The 15,896-nt window shown below is 42.2% G+C and overlaps 1 long non-coding RNA gene across 1 annotated transcript; it reads right to left on the minus strand.

Moving 5' to 3' along the window:
- Window positions 1-13,755: 13,755 nt before the first annotated feature.
- Window positions 13,756-14,244, minus strand: LOC129855773 (uncharacterized). The gene is made up of 3 exons (XR_008759558.1): window positions 14,175-14,244; window positions 13,946-14,011; window positions 13,756-13,815 (listed from the first exon to the last, which is right to left on the minus strand). It is a non-coding gene; the product is annotated as an uncharacterized LOC129855773 (long non-coding RNA).
- Between the last annotated feature and the right edge of the window lie 1,652 nt (window positions 14,245-15,896).

Consider the following 15,896-nt stretch of genomic DNA (forward strand, 5'->3'; position numbering starts at 1 on the left):
GGGAGACTAGTCAGGATCGAGGGAAAGATGAACGGAGCAAAGTACAGAGAGATCCTTGATGAAAACCTGCTCCAGAGCGCTCTGGACCTAAGACTGGGGCGAAGGTTCAACTTCATACAGGCCAACGACCCTAAGCACACAGCCAAGACAACGCAGGAGTGGCTTCGGGACAAGTCTCTGAATGTCCTTGAGTGGCCCAGCCAGAGCCCAGACTTGAACCCGATCGAACATCTCTGGAGAGAACCTAAAATTAGCTGTGTAGCAGTGCTCCCCATCAAACATGACAGAGCTTGAGAGGATCTGCATTGAAGAATAGAAGAAAGAACCTTGTAGCATCATATCCAAGAAGACTCGAGGCTGTAATCGCTGTAAAAGGTGCTTGAACAAAGTACTGAGTAAAGGGTCTGAACACTTCTGTAAATGTGATTTTTCAGTTGTTTTTTTAAAATACATTTGCAAAAAAATCTAAAAACCTGTTTCTGCTTTGTCATTGTGGGGTATTGTGTGTAGATTGATTAGGGGAAAAACGATGTAATCAATTTTAGAATAAGGCTGTAATGTAACAAAATGTGGAATAAGTCAAGGGGTTTGAATACTTCCCGAATGCACCGTATACAGTCCTTCCCCATAAAAAATCTACTTTTACGAGGGTGACATTCATACAAGTATTGTGAAGCCTGTGAGTGTCCTACTGCAAATCAACCAACATGTATGTGTTCGTAAGTGTCTCGCCGCAAAGGAGTCTGTTCGGACGCTACAGACAGAAGTTGGCAGATCAGCTGTACTGACTTCAGACGAGTCCCAAGACGCTTGTGGGGGTCATAGAGCAAAACGGAGAACACCTTTGTGTTTGTTGGAGTCTCATCTTTCCAGAGAGGTGTAGGAACGTTTGTAGGACAGTTGGTTTCAGAGAGTTTTTCTAGCTGATATCTCTAGCTTAACTTCTTGCGACTACAGGGGGTGCTGTTTTCTCATTAGCATAATTGAATTACAGATTAAACGGCTTCCTACTAAATTCTTGCTCGTACAATATGCATATTATTACTATTATTGGATAGAAAACACTCTCTGGTTTCTATAGGCGTTGGAATTTTGTCTCTGAGTGGAACAGAACTCATTCTACAGCAATTTCCCTGAAATGGAGTCAGATTTCACACATTTTGGCCCCTGATCTGGAGTCAGTTTAAAGGCCACTGTGAACACTATCAGGATACGGACACTGCTTACGTCTTCCCCTGGATGCCTTTACGTGATGACGATTTGAATGGTATCGATTGCGCAATCACAGCCCCTATAAAACAAAAACACGTGTAGGTAGGAACTCTTTTCCAGATGCGTCGGGCGCGCGGTGGACACAGACCTGCTCTTTTTCCAAGCATTAGTGTAGCCAGTTATATTTCTCCGGTCATGTTTCTACTCGTTATAGGAGTTAAAAACATCATAAGGTAGTTAATTTAAAGCGTTTTATAGCAATTTATATCCGTTTAGTGCGATTTTGGGACATTTATTTCTGAGAAGCTGTGAATCTCTGGGCACGCTTCCAGTTCATGCCGAACGCAGTTGGCATTTCCACATGGCAAGAGGACAGCTTTCCACCAAAAGACGATTAGACCCAAGAAAGGATCCTTTGCCCAAGATACTGATGGAAGAACAGCTCAAAGTAGGAACAATTTATTGTGATAAATCGTGTTTCTGTCGAAAAATGTTAGTGGCTTAGGACGCCATCTTTTTTGACGTAGCTTCGCTTGGCGCAAACTGTATTGAAAAGTAAGGATAATTTAAAAAATGTAATTCCGCGATTGTATTAAGAATTAAATTGTCTATCAATCGCTGTCCACCCTATATTTTTTAGTCACGTTTATGAGTATTTATGTATACGAGTAGATCACTGTCTAATATGGCGCACCAACATTTTCTCACCAGCTGGGCTACTTTTCCCATTGTCTAACCATGATTTTGGTGGCTAAATATGCACATTTTCGAACAAACTGTATATGTATGTTGTAATGTGATGTTACAGGGGTGTCATCTGAAGAATTCTGAGAAGGTTAGTGAAAAAAATAATATATTTTGGCGATGTTTACGTTATCGCTCTCTTTGGCTAGAATCAATGCTGGGGTAATGTTTGCACATGTGCTATGCTAATATAACGATTTATTGTGTTTTCGCTGTAAGACACTTAGAAAATCTGAAATATTGTCTGTATTCACAGGATCTGTGTCTTTCGATTAGTGTATGCTGTGTATTTTTATGAAATGTTTGATGATTAGTAATTAGGTAAACACGTTGCTCTATGTATTTATTCTAGTCCATTTGTGACAGTGGGTGCAATTGTAAACTATGATATCTACCTGAAATATGCACATTTTTCTAACAAAACCTATCCTATACCATAAATATGTTATCAGACTGTCATCTGATGAGGTTTTTTCTTGGTTAGTGGCTATCAATATCTTAGTTTAGCCGAATTGGTGATAGCACCTGATGGAGTAAGAAACTGATGGAGTTAGAAAAGTGGTGTCTTTTGCTAACGTGGTTAGCTAATAGATTTACATATTTTGTCTTCCCTGTAAAACATTTTAAAAATCTGAAATGGTGGCTTTATTCACAAGATCTGTATCTTTCATTAGGTGTCTTGGACTTGTGATTTAATGATATTTAGATGCTACTATTTAATTGTGACGCTATGCTAGGCTATGCTACTCAGTGTGGGGGGGGGGGGGGGTGGGGGGTGATCCCGGACCCGGGGTAGATACTCGTGAAAGGTTAAACTGACCGACTATTATGGCGATTTTTTTATTATGCTAATTCGATATCCATGTGGGCGCGGACATCTACTCTACGGGGTACACCCATTAGCAAAGCCTGAGTGATAATTGCCCTTTTGCACACATTACACAGAGGCTGTGTTTTCTCAAACTGTGTAGAGATTGCACAACACTTAATGTCTAATATAAGTGTACATAGGATGAAGCTTAGAGCACAACGATTCTGACCAGGTGAAGAGACCGGCAAGTCTAAATTCGCATGTGATTTGTCTCATGGAAACCTCTAAATAAATATGTCAATTAGCTATGAAAACAATTATTATCTACTTATCAGATTTAATAATCAATTTTAGCTCTTTGTTGATCTTGCAGAGACTGAGAGGAAAAATAATATGTCTGGATTGTCATACAAAGTGTTCCCAAATATCACCGTCTCAATATTATTACTCGGGCATAACCCCCTAGAGTTGATTGATGCACCGGCACGTCAATCTAAGTTACATAACAAGAAAATCCTCTTCATAATCCGTCAGTTTAACCTCTAACGCCTCACAAACCCGGATCCGGGAGCACTCCCATCAAAAAAAGCTGACTTGCATAGCCTAGCCTAAAGCCACAGGGATATCATATAATAAAATGTTCATGAAATCACAAGTCCAAGACACCAAATGAAAGATACACATCTTGTGAATTCAGCCATCATTTCTGATTTTTAAAACGTTTTACAGGGAAGACACAATATGTAAATCTATTAGCTAACCACGTTAGCAAAAGACACCACTTCTTTAATCCACCATTTTTTTACTCCATCAGTAGCTATCACAAATTCGACCAAATAAAGATATAAATAGCCATTAACCAAGAAACAACTTCATCAGATGAAAGTCTGATAACATATTTATTGTATAGCATATGTTTTGTTAGAAAAATGTGCATATTTCAGGTATAAATCATAGTTTACCATTGCAGCCACTATCACAACTCTCACCAAAGCTACTAGAATAACTACAGAGACCATCGTGTATTGGCTAATTACTCATCATAAAACGTTTCTTAAAAATACACAGCGTACAGCAGATGAAAGACACAGATCTTGTGAATCCAGCCAATATTTCAGATTTTCTAAGTGTTTTACAGCGAAAACACAATATAGCGTTATATTAGCTTACCACAATAGCAAACATCACAACAGCATTGATTCAAGGCAAAAATAGCGATAACGTATAAACCACCAAAATATATAAATTTTTTCACTAACCTTCTCAGAATTCTTCAGATGACAGTCCTATAACATCATATTACACAATGCATATATAGTTTGTTCGAAAATGTGCATATTTAGCGGCACAAATCGTGCTTATACAATGAGAATAGTGTCCAAAACCTCAAGGAATCTGTCCGGCGCCATCTTGGAGAGGCACATATTCTAATCAAAAACTATTCATAAACTTGACAAAAAAAATACAGGTTGGACAGCAATTGAAAGACAAATTAGTTCTTAATGCAATCGCTGGGTTACATTTTTTAAATTAACGTTACTTCAAGCATACAGCGTCCGCTAAAGCGAGACGCACCGAAATTCATGGCGGAATTATTATTTGACATTATTCAACAGAACAACGAATTATCAGCATAAATAGTTCTTACTTTTTGATGAACTCTCATCAGAATCTTGGGAAAGGTGTCCTTTGTCCAAAATAATCGTTGCTAGGTTGGAGAACGTCCTCTTTCACGTTGCAATTAGCAGTAAACATTAGCATGAGAGAGAGAGAGATACCCAGCCCCCTAGAACGCCAGGAAATGAAATACCCGAAAATCGCAATATACTGACATAAACTGATATAACTCGGTTTAAAATAACAACATTATGATGTCTTTAACACCTATATCGAATAAAAACAGAGCCGGATATATCTAAGAGCTAAAACAGGAGCTTCTAGCACGACATGCTAAGATCCTCCCTGCGTCAGAGCGAAGAGTCAAAAGAGGGGACACCTCGTTTCCAAGCAATTTATAAACTTTCAGATCTGCCTAGAGACTCCATTTCAAGTCCCTCGATTCGCTGACACCCAGGGGAAGGCGTATGCAGTGCATCTCAACCAATAGAGGACAGGCAAATTAATAAACTGTTCTGGGAACAGCGAGCGAATTTCAGCATTTTCAAATCCTCATAGGAAAATTGCTCTAAGTCCAGTTCTGTTTCACTCACAGACATAATTCAAACGGTTTTAGAAACTAGAGAGTGTTTTCTATCCAATAGTAATAATAATATGCATATTGTACGAGCAAGAATTGAGTACGAGGCAGTTTAATCCTTTCAAGAGAATCTACCCCGGGTCCGGGAGCACCCCCCACCCCCCCCCCCCCCCCACACTGAGTAGCATCGCTAGCATAGCGTCACAATTAAATAGTAGCATCTAAATATCATTAAATCACAAGTCCAAGACACCTAATGAAAGATACAGATCCTGTGAATAAAGCCACCATTTCAGATTTTTAAAATGTTTTACAGGGAAGACAAAATATGTAAATCTATTAGCTAACCACGTTAGCAAAAGACACCATTTTTCTTTGTCCACCATTTTCTCTCTCCACCAGTAGCTATCACCAATTCGGCCAAATAAAGATATTGATAGCCACTAACCAAGAAAAAACCTCATCAGATGACAGTCTGATAACATATTTATGGTATAGGATAGGTTTTGTTAGAAAAATGTGCATATTTCAGGTATAAATCATAGTTTACAATTGCACCCACCATCACAACTCGACTAGAATAAATACACAGAGCAACGTGTATTACCTAATTACTAATCATAAAACATTTCGTAAAAATACACAGCATACACTAATTGAAAGACACAGATCCTGTGAATACAGACAATATTTCAGATTTTCTAAGTGTCTTACAGCGAAAACACAATAAATCGTTATATTAGCATACCACATGTGCAAACATTACCAGAGCATTGATTCTAGCCAAAGAGAGCGATAACGTAAAATATATTCATTTTTTCACTAACCTTCTCAGAATTCTTCAGATGACACTCCTGTAACATCATATTACAACATACATATAGAGTTTGTTCGAAAATGTGCATATTTAGCCACCAAAATCATGGTTAGACAATGACAAAAGTAGCCCAGCTGGTCAGAAAATGTCGTGCACCATATTAGACAGTGATCTAGTCGTATACATAAATACTCATAAACTTGACTAAAAAATATAGGGTGGACAGCGATTGATAGACAATTTAATTCTTAATACAATCGCGGAATTACATTTTTTAAATTATCCTTACTTTTTAATACAGGTTGCGCCAAGCAAAGCTACACCTAACAAAATGGCGGAACGTGTGTTTAACATTTTTCTACAGAACAACGATTTATCATCTTAAATATTTCTTACTATGAGGTGATCTTCCATCAGAATCTTGGGCAATGTATCCTTTCTTGGGTCTAATCTTCTTTTGGTCGAAAGATGTCCTCTTGTCTGTCGAAATGCCCACTAACGTTCGACCGGGACCCCGAAACGTGCCCGGCGCTTCAAAGTGCACAACAAAGCAATGCCTCAAAATCGCACTAAACGGATATAAATTGCTATAAAACGGTTCAAATTAACTACCTTATGATGCTGTTAACACTTATAACGGGTAAAAACATGACCGGAGAAATATTACTGGCTAAACTAAAGCTTGGAAGGAGGCGAGTCCGATGTCCTTCGCGCGCCAGGCGCAGGCAGCCAAAGGAAGTTACTTCCGGTATTTGGTGATTTATAGAGGCACTGATTGCGCAATCGACTCCATTCAAAGCGTCATCACGTACTGACATCCAGGGGAAGACGTAAGAAGTGTCTGTTTCTCCATAGCATTTACACGGACCTTTAAACTGACTCCAGATCAGGTGCCAAGATGTCTGAAATCTGACTCCCTATCATGAAAAGTGCTGTAGATTGAGTTCTGTTTCACTCAGAGACAAAATTCCAACGGCTATAGAAACTAGAGAGTGTTTTCTATCCAATAATAGTAATAATATGCATATTGTACGAGCAAGAATTGAGTACTAGGCAGTTTAATCTGTAGAGCAAATTATGCTAATGCAAAACAGCACCCCCTATAGTTGCAAGAAGTTCATTTGGGCACTATTTTTTCCAATGGGGAAACAGCGCCCCCATATTGACAAGAAGTTAAAATAGAGATATCTGCATTGGATTTTTGCATTGGATGGGTCTCAATCCACCACATTCACCAGTGTCGCACTTCCACATCTGCAGTGAAAGGTGTCAGAGGTAGAGCGGTGTATGTCAGACCATGAGACATCCCGGAAATCATTCTTCTCACAAAAACGTCTAATCATATTCCGTCGGTTTATAATAGAGATATCTGCATTGGATTTTGCACTGTCTTCTCACAAAAACGTCTGTAGTGTCCGAACATTTGGTGTTCTCCGTTTTTCTCTACGTCTCTCACAATTGTCAGTAGAGTCGTCTGAAGTTCTGTTTGGTACCGTCCGTTTAGGCGACAATCTTATGGGACCCCACTGTGAAAAGGGCAGATTTTGCTATACGACCCCGACAAGTGGCACGGGACTGTCACGAATACTACCGAAGGTGGCTCCCCTTCCTGTTCGGGTGGCGCTCGGCGGTCGTCGTCGCCGGTCTACTAGCTGCCACCGATCCCTTTTTCCTTTTCGATTATGTTTGTCTAATTGTTTTCACCTGTTCCTTGTTGGGGTGTTGGGAGGTGTACTATTTAGTTTTGTTTCGCACGCTAGTGTTTGTGCGGGCTTATTGGTTGTCATGTTACGTCGGAGGTGGATTATTGATTTTGAGTTTTCGCTGTCCAGTTTATTTCACAGTGGTCTTTGGGTTGTGTTTGCGCCTGTGTTTTGGCGTCACCCCTTTTGTACCTGTTCCTGTTTGACTGTGGACATTAAAGCGTTTTTTTCCCTTGAAACTTCTGCTCTCTGCACCTGACTCTACACCCATCATTCTCCTGACGTGTAACGGCAGTCCTCCTCCTCTTCATCTGAAGAGGAGGAGTAGTGAGGGAACCAAGGCGCAGCGTAGTGAAAAGACATATTTTATTAACGAAACACGAACTTGATTAAACTAACAAAAACAACAAACGGTGTAGACAGACCTAGACGACGTACTTACATAAAACAAGAAAAACGCACGAATAGGAACATAGGCTACACAAACCGAACAAACCGTAAACAGTCCCGCGTGGTGTACAGACACAGACACGGAAGACAATCACCCACAACGAACACTGTGACAACGCCTACCTAAATATGACTCTTAATTAGAGGAACGCCAAACACCTGCCTCTAATTAAGAGCCATACCAGGCAACCCAAAACCAACACAAAAACAGAAAACATAGAATGCCCACCCAACCTCACGTCCTGACCAACTAACACACATAACAAACTAACAGAAATAGGTCAGGAACGTGACATAACCCCCCCCCATAAGGTGCGAACTCCGGGCGCACCAGCACAAAGTCTAGGGGAGGGTCTGGGTGGGCATCTGACCACGGTGGTGGCTCAGGCTCCGGGCGAGGTCCCACCCCACCATAATCAATCCTAGCCTCCCTCTCCCCCTAAAAATGTCCACCCTCAATTTACCCCCACAAAATCCTCTTAGTAACATCAATGACAGGGACAGCACCGGGACAGAGAGATAAATCAAGACAGAGGGATAGCACCAGACAGAGGGATAGATCAGAAAATAGAGGTAGCTCAAGATAGAGAGGGAGATCAGGATAGAGGGGCAACTCCGGACTGAAGGGCAGCTCCGGACAGAGAGACAGCTCTGGACTGAGGGGCAGTTCTGGGTATATAGCCATTTCTGGCTGAAGGGCAGCTCATGGCTGACTGACGGCTCTCGACGCTCATGGCTGGCTGACGGCTCTCGACGCTCATGGCTGGCTGACGGCTCTCGACGCTCATGGCTGGCTGACGGCTCTCGACGCTCATGGCAGGCTGACGGCTCTCGACGCTCATGGCAGGCTGACGGCTCTCTCAGATCCTGTCTGGTTGGCGGCTCTGGCAGATCCTGTCTGGTTGGCGGCTCTGGCAGATCCTGTCTGGTTGGCGGCTCTGGCAGATCCTGTCTGGTTGGCGGTTCTGGCAGATCCTGTCTGACGGGCGGCCCTAGCGGCTCCTGTCTGGCGGACGGCTCTGTAGGCTCATGGCAGACGGGCGGCTTTGCAGGCTCATGGCAGACGGGCGGCTTTGCAGGCTCATTGCAGACGGATGGCTCAGACGGCGCTGGGGAGACGGATGGCTCAGATGGCGCTGGGGAGACGGATGGCTCAGATGGCGCTGGGGAGACGGATGGCTCAGATGGCGCTGGGGAGACGGATGGCTCTGGCCGGATAAGGCGCACTGTAGACCTGGTGCGTGGTGCCGGAACTGGAGGCACCGGCCTAAGGACACGCACCTTCATGCTAGTGCGGGGAGCAGGGACAGGGCACACTGGACTCTCAAAGCCCACTCTATACCTGGTGCGTGGTACCGGCACTGGTGGCACCGGGCTGAGGGCAAGCACATCAGGATTAGTAGGGGGAGAAGAAACAGTGTGTACAGGGCTCTGGAGACGCACAGGAGGCTTAGTGCGTGGTGCCGGAACTGGAGGCACCGAACTGGATACACGCACTACAGGGAGAGTGCGTGGAGGAGGAACAGGGCTCAGGAGACGCACTGGTAGCCTAGTGCGTAGTGTAGGCCCTGTAGGTACTAGACTGTGGCGGGGAGGTGGCGCCGGAAATACCGGACCGTGGAGGCGTACTGGCTCTCTTGAGCATTGAGCCTGCCCAACCTTACCTGGTTGAATGCTCCCGGTCGCCCGACCAGTGCAGGGAGGTGGAATAACCCGCACCGGGCTATGTAGGCGAACCGGGGAAACCATGCGTAAGGCAGGTGCCACGTATGCCGGCCCGAGGAGACGCACTGGAGACCAGACGCGTTGAGCCGGCCTCATGACACCTGGCTCAATACCCAATCTAGCCCTACCAGTGCGGGGAGGTGGAATAACCCGCACTGGGCTATGCACTCGTACAGGAGACACGCGCTCTACTACGTAACACGGCGCCTGCCCGTACTCCCGCTCTCCACGGTAAGCCTGGGAAGTGGGCGCAGGTCTCCTACCTGCCCTTGGCCCACTACCTCTTATCCCCCCCCCAAGAAATTTTTGGGTGTTACTCACGGCTTTTTGGGCTTCCGTGCAAGACGCGTTCCCTCATAACTCCGGTTCCTCTCTCTCTTTTCCTCCACTCTCCGAGCTGCCTCCAGCTGTTCCCATGGACGGTGATTCACTTTAGCCCATGGTCCTTCTCCGTTAAATATTTGCTCCCAACTCCACAAGTCCTGTATACTTCCCCGTTGCTCAAAATTACGCTGCTTGGTTCTGGATTTTTGGTGGGTGATTCTGTAACGGCAGTCCTCCTCCTCTTCATCTGAAGAGGAGGAGTAGTGAGGGAACCAAGGCACAGCGTAGTGAAAAGACATATTTTATTAACGAAACACGAACTTGATTAAACTAACAAAAACAACAAACGGTGTAGACAGACCTAGACGACGTACTTACATAAAACAAGAAAAACGCACGAATAGGAACATAGGCTACACAAACCGAACAAACCGTAAACAGTCCTGTGTGGTGTACAGACACAGACACGGAAGACAATCACCCACAACGAACACTGTGACAACGCCTACCTAAATATGACTCTTAATTAGAGGAACGCCAAACACCTGCCTCTAATTAAGAGCCATACCAGGCAACCCAAAACCAACACAAAAACAGAAAACATAGAATGCCCACCCAACCTCACGTCCTGACCAACTAACACACATAACAAACTAACAGAAATAGGTCAGGAACGTGACATGACGTTACAGGAACTTGTCTGAAGGCAATCGTTACAGTTTTCAAAAAACTAATGGAAGCATGAAGGTAGTTATGTGCCTACCCCCAAAAAATGGGTTAAAAATATATATGTTTATAAACGGTATATTTCCTGAGTATATTTCCTCCTAGATTTAGGACAGACATTTCAGTACTATTATACTATTACAATTTTCAATATTATTATAGATTTTTGAAAGTCCTTTTTGCATTTATGAATGTGTTATTCAATGCATTTCTATGGGCTTTAGTAGTAAAGGCTAAAATCAGTCATTTATATATTTTTTAGATACCTAAAGTGGAACTCTAATTCAAAATCAAATAGCTAAATTATCAATAGTATGACCATCTTAAAACAATTCCATATCTCAGCTTAGCACTACATCCTCCCCCAACGTCTTTTATTATTTTACATTTCTTGTTATTAGGATCCCCATTAGCCAATGGCGACAGCTCGTCTTACTGGGGTCCGACACAAAACCAAAAAATACATTACAAAGAAAACGACATTACAAAGATAGAAGTAAAGAAAGATCTAAATAAATACTATGCTTAATCTATTATAATGGACTCTTATAATTGAATGAATAAATCATCAATAGATGAGACATGGTCATTCTCTGTCAAAATGTCTACACACTCACACAGGCACCTATGTACACACACACACACACACACACACACACACACACACACACACACACACACACACACACACACACACACACACACACACACACACACACACACACACACACACACACACACTCCAGGAGAGGAATTACCTTCAACCACATGGTGTCACTAAAGGCTTGAATTTGAAGGAGCTTCCATAACTATTCATTACTACAGTAGTGTCTTGATTCATTTCTTCTTCATTAAATCTGTCTTTATGTTTCTCTGTGTTTTCTTTGTCGATATGATGGTAACTTTGAGAGTAAATCTCCTGAAAGTAGAACAATCTTACCGTCAGTATAGCCAAGCACCTTGACTTGTCCTTTCATGATTTTATTTGATTTTGTATTTTTTATTTATTTCACCTTTATTTATCCAAGTAGGCCAGTTGAGAATAAGTTCTCATTTACAACTGCGACGTGTCCAAGATAAAGCAAAGCAGTGCAACACAAACAACAACACAGAGTTACACATGGAATAAACAAACATACAGTCAATAACACAATAGAAAAGTCTATATACAGTGTGTGCAAATGAGGTAAGATGAGGGAGTGATAGATTGTACAAATAATTACAATTTAGCAAAAAACACTGGTGATAGATGTGCAGAAGATGAATGTGCAAGTAGAGATACGGTGGTGCAAAGGAGCAAAACAATATATAACAGTATGGGGATGAGGCAGTTGGATGGGAAATCTACAGATGGACTGTGTACAGGTGCAGTGATCTGTGAGCTGCTCTGACAGCTGGTGCTTAAAGTTAGAGAGTGAGATATGAGTCTCCAGCTTCAGTGATTTTTGCAATTTTTTCCAATCATTGGCAGGAGAGAACTGGAAGGAAAGGCGGCCAAAGGAGGAATTGGCTTTGGGGGTGACAAGTGAAATATACCTGCTGGAGCGCGTGCTACGGGTGGGTACTGCCATGGTGACCAGTGAGCTGTGATAAGGCGGGGCTTTACCTAGCAGAGACTTATAGATGACTTGGAGCCAGTGGGTTTGGCAACGAATATGAAGCGAGGGCCAGCCAACGAGAGCATACAGGTCGCAGTGGTGGGTAGAATATGTACTTGACTGTATCAGTTACTGTACCTGGATAATGTACTGTATCCAGGTACAGTAACTGTAACCCAGTGACTTATTTACTTGCTCATCGTAAGCAGCCTGGTAAAATAAGCAGTGGAGTGGGAATAGGTTGAATGATTTAATGTATGTAATAATTATACTGTATTATGTCAAGGCTTTCAATGATTTCAACCATCGAAAGATTTAAATGTTTGACCATTGAATTTGGCTACTTGACTTCTTTTAACCTACTTTACTCATAATGTGAATACAATTTAAAACATGTTTAATTGTTTAAAACATAACTCAAATATTGTTCACAACCAATATAGCCTCACTAAATATATCAAGAAATGTCAACCGACAAAACAAGATGCTAATCCTCAGATTTGACTAACTCTGACTAACAAATGCACAAACTGTGAACATATGTTTGAATTCAAAATCTAATTTCTCAGGCAAAAGAAAGTGTGCAGGAGGGGACATATGCCATTTCAAATCCTCTTTATTGCATTGCAGACAGACATACAGCAAGTACATTAAAGGGAAACTCAAGCAAAATATGGAAAACAGCTATTACAGTACTTAGTGTCAGTTAATGTTCTGGTCATTTCATCAACCATAGCTTGCTCTTGTTGAGTTGAAGTTTCTGAATCATGTCCTTTCTCAGCGACCAGCTGGAGCTGGAGCTGGTGCTGGGGCTGGAGCTGGGGCTGGAGCTGGAGCTGGGGCTGGGGCCGGTGCTGCAGGGGCCGGGGCTGCAGGGGCTGGGACAAGACCAAGTCTTTGCAGAAGCAGAAGGTAGTTGTACTGCTGGAGAAAGTTTGGAAAGCCACGGCCAGGTCCACGGCCACGGCCACGCTAGAAGAAGGAGGGAAAAAGAAGGATAATCAAAACTAATGTAGTCACGGGAGTCTCAATTGTGTACACCGTACACAATAACTGTACATAGTTTATTTTAGCAGTAACTCATTTTTATTCAATAACTGTATAGAGCAAGGGCCATGTAGATGCTGATACTATATGTATATATGTACTATATTCGTGTTCTATTTTTCATATTTTCTTTACAAATGTTGATATTTTTCTTCCACTTTTCTACAGAGTATTTTCTGTAGATCGTTTTAATCCCACCTTGTAACTCAACAAAATGTAGAAAACGTCGAGGGGTTTGAATGTCTTTTGAAGGCATTGTATAATATGGTCAGCTTCAGTTTGAATGCGGCCCACACCCTTCTGGCACAAGCTTTGCCTTTCCTGTCTTTCTCTCAACGTCTCTGTCCCCAAATTAAGCAAAAATACTCCTTCAAAAAATATGTATAATTTCTACAACTCACCTCTTCACTTGACGAGCGCTTCTCAATGATATGCTGATGGCCATGCTCATCACGCTCAGCCTTCAAAAGCAAACAAAAAGACAATGAATTAATATACATATGGATGTAAAAATACTAAATTTAAGATTTTTCTAAGTCTAACATGACATTTGCACCAGCATTTCATGTACATAATATATGCATGGCTTACCAAAGCAACAGAGAGAAGCATCACAAATCCAAGTAGAACAACAATCTTCATGCTGAAAGTCTTCATCTAAATAGAGTACAGTATAAACATAAACGGCATCATTTTATTAATCCCTCTATTGCCAACAAGTTACATATTATATTGTATGTATAATCTACTACACAGTTAATGAGTGTCTAAGAATGATTTCACTCTGAACAAAGAATTTGAATTATTAGTATAACCATACCTTAACGTATCTCAGGGTTAAAAGCCTTCTCGGTGCCTCTGTAAGTACTAGCACACTCATCAATACACAGACAATATATGGTGTTTCTCAGCCTATCACAAAGCCCGAATGAAGCCTACATGTGTTGCAATGAAGGATGTTGTCTGGGTGTTCCATGTAACATTGGGCATTGCAAAACAGGCAAACAAATTAGCCTCTTGCCAATTCTATTAATCAAATGTGCTAACTGAAAATGTCAGTATAGGCCTACTGTATCATTGTTTCCCATCTGCTGTTAATTCCAGAACAATATTTATTCCACATCTACATTTATGGCAATAACATTCTCTGTGTGTAACCCTCCGTGAGTTTCCATTGGACCTCTGACTGGGTAGGGACAGTGGGTTACAGACCAGCAAATAAGTGTCTCCCTCACAAAGTGGTCCAAATGTTTAATGCAACTGACAGAAAGCATGCAAACAAGTTTGATAAATTGTTAGAACAATTAAGCAGGATAATTGTATACTATTAAGTATTGATACTGACTCAGAGCTATGGAAATATATATCGAGTGCCTGACTGTAAAGGGGTGCGTAACTGGTGGAAGGGAAGTCAGACACAGGAGAGCAGAACTAGGTAGTAGCCGGAGCAGTTTAATCCAAAACCCAACGGCATAAAAATACAACAGAATATGGGTACAAAAACCCAACGCGCACCAGTAAACATGTGCACAAGCACTTACAACAAACAATTCCACACAAAGGCATGGAGGGAACAGAGGTTTAAATACACAACAATTAATGAAGGAAATGGAAACCAGGTGTGTAGGAAATCAAGACAAAACAAATGGAAAATGAAAATTGGATCGACAATGGCTAGAAGACCGGTGACGCCGACCGCCGAACACCGCCCGAACAAGGAGAGGAAACGACTTCGGTGGATGTCGTGACACTGACTTCATACTGAAGTTAAAGAGTTGAGGTTCACAAACGTTTAATGTTGCAACACATTTTCAAAGTGTCTTTCAAAATGGTCAAGTTTTTAGCCACCAATAAAAAACATGCACTATGTGGACACCCATTCAAATAAGTGAATTTGGCTATTTAAGCCACACAAGTTGCAGACAGGTGTATACAATTGAGCACACAGCCATGCAATCTACAAAGACAAACATTGGCAGTAGATTGGCCCGTACTGAAGTGACTTTCAACGAGTCAGTTAGTCAAATGTATTCCCTGCTAGAGCTGCCACGGTCAACTGTAAGTGCTGTTTTTGTGAAGTGGAAACATCTAGGAGCAACACTGGCTCAGCCCCGAAGTGGTAGGCCAGGGAAGCTCACAGAATGGGATGGCCGAGCGCTGAAGCGTAGCATGTAAAAAATCATCTCTCCTCGGTTGCAACACTCACAAACTAATTCCAAACTGCCTCTGGGAGCAATGTCAGCAAAATAACTGTTAGTCAGGAGCTAAATTAAATGGGTTTCCGTGGCCAAACAGCCGCACACAAGCCTGAGATCACCTTGCGCAATGCCAAGCATCGGCTTGAGTGGTGTAAAGCTCATGTCTATTGGACTCTGGAGAAGAGGAAACGCTTTCTCCACAGTGATGAATCACGCTTCATCATCTGGCAGTCTGACGGATTAATATGGATTTGGCAGATGCCACAAGAACGCTACCTGCCCCAATGCAAAGTGTCAACTTTAAAGTTTGGTGGTTGAGGAATAATGGTCTTTGCTGTTTTTCA

Source organism: Salvelinus fontinalis, chromosome 5 (assembly GCF_029448725.1).
Source record: "Salvelinus fontinalis isolate EN_2023a chromosome 5, ASM2944872v1, whole genome shotgun sequence".
In the NCBI taxonomy this organism is placed as follows: Eukaryota; Metazoa; Chordata; class Actinopteri; order Salmoniformes; family Salmonidae; genus Salvelinus; species Salvelinus fontinalis.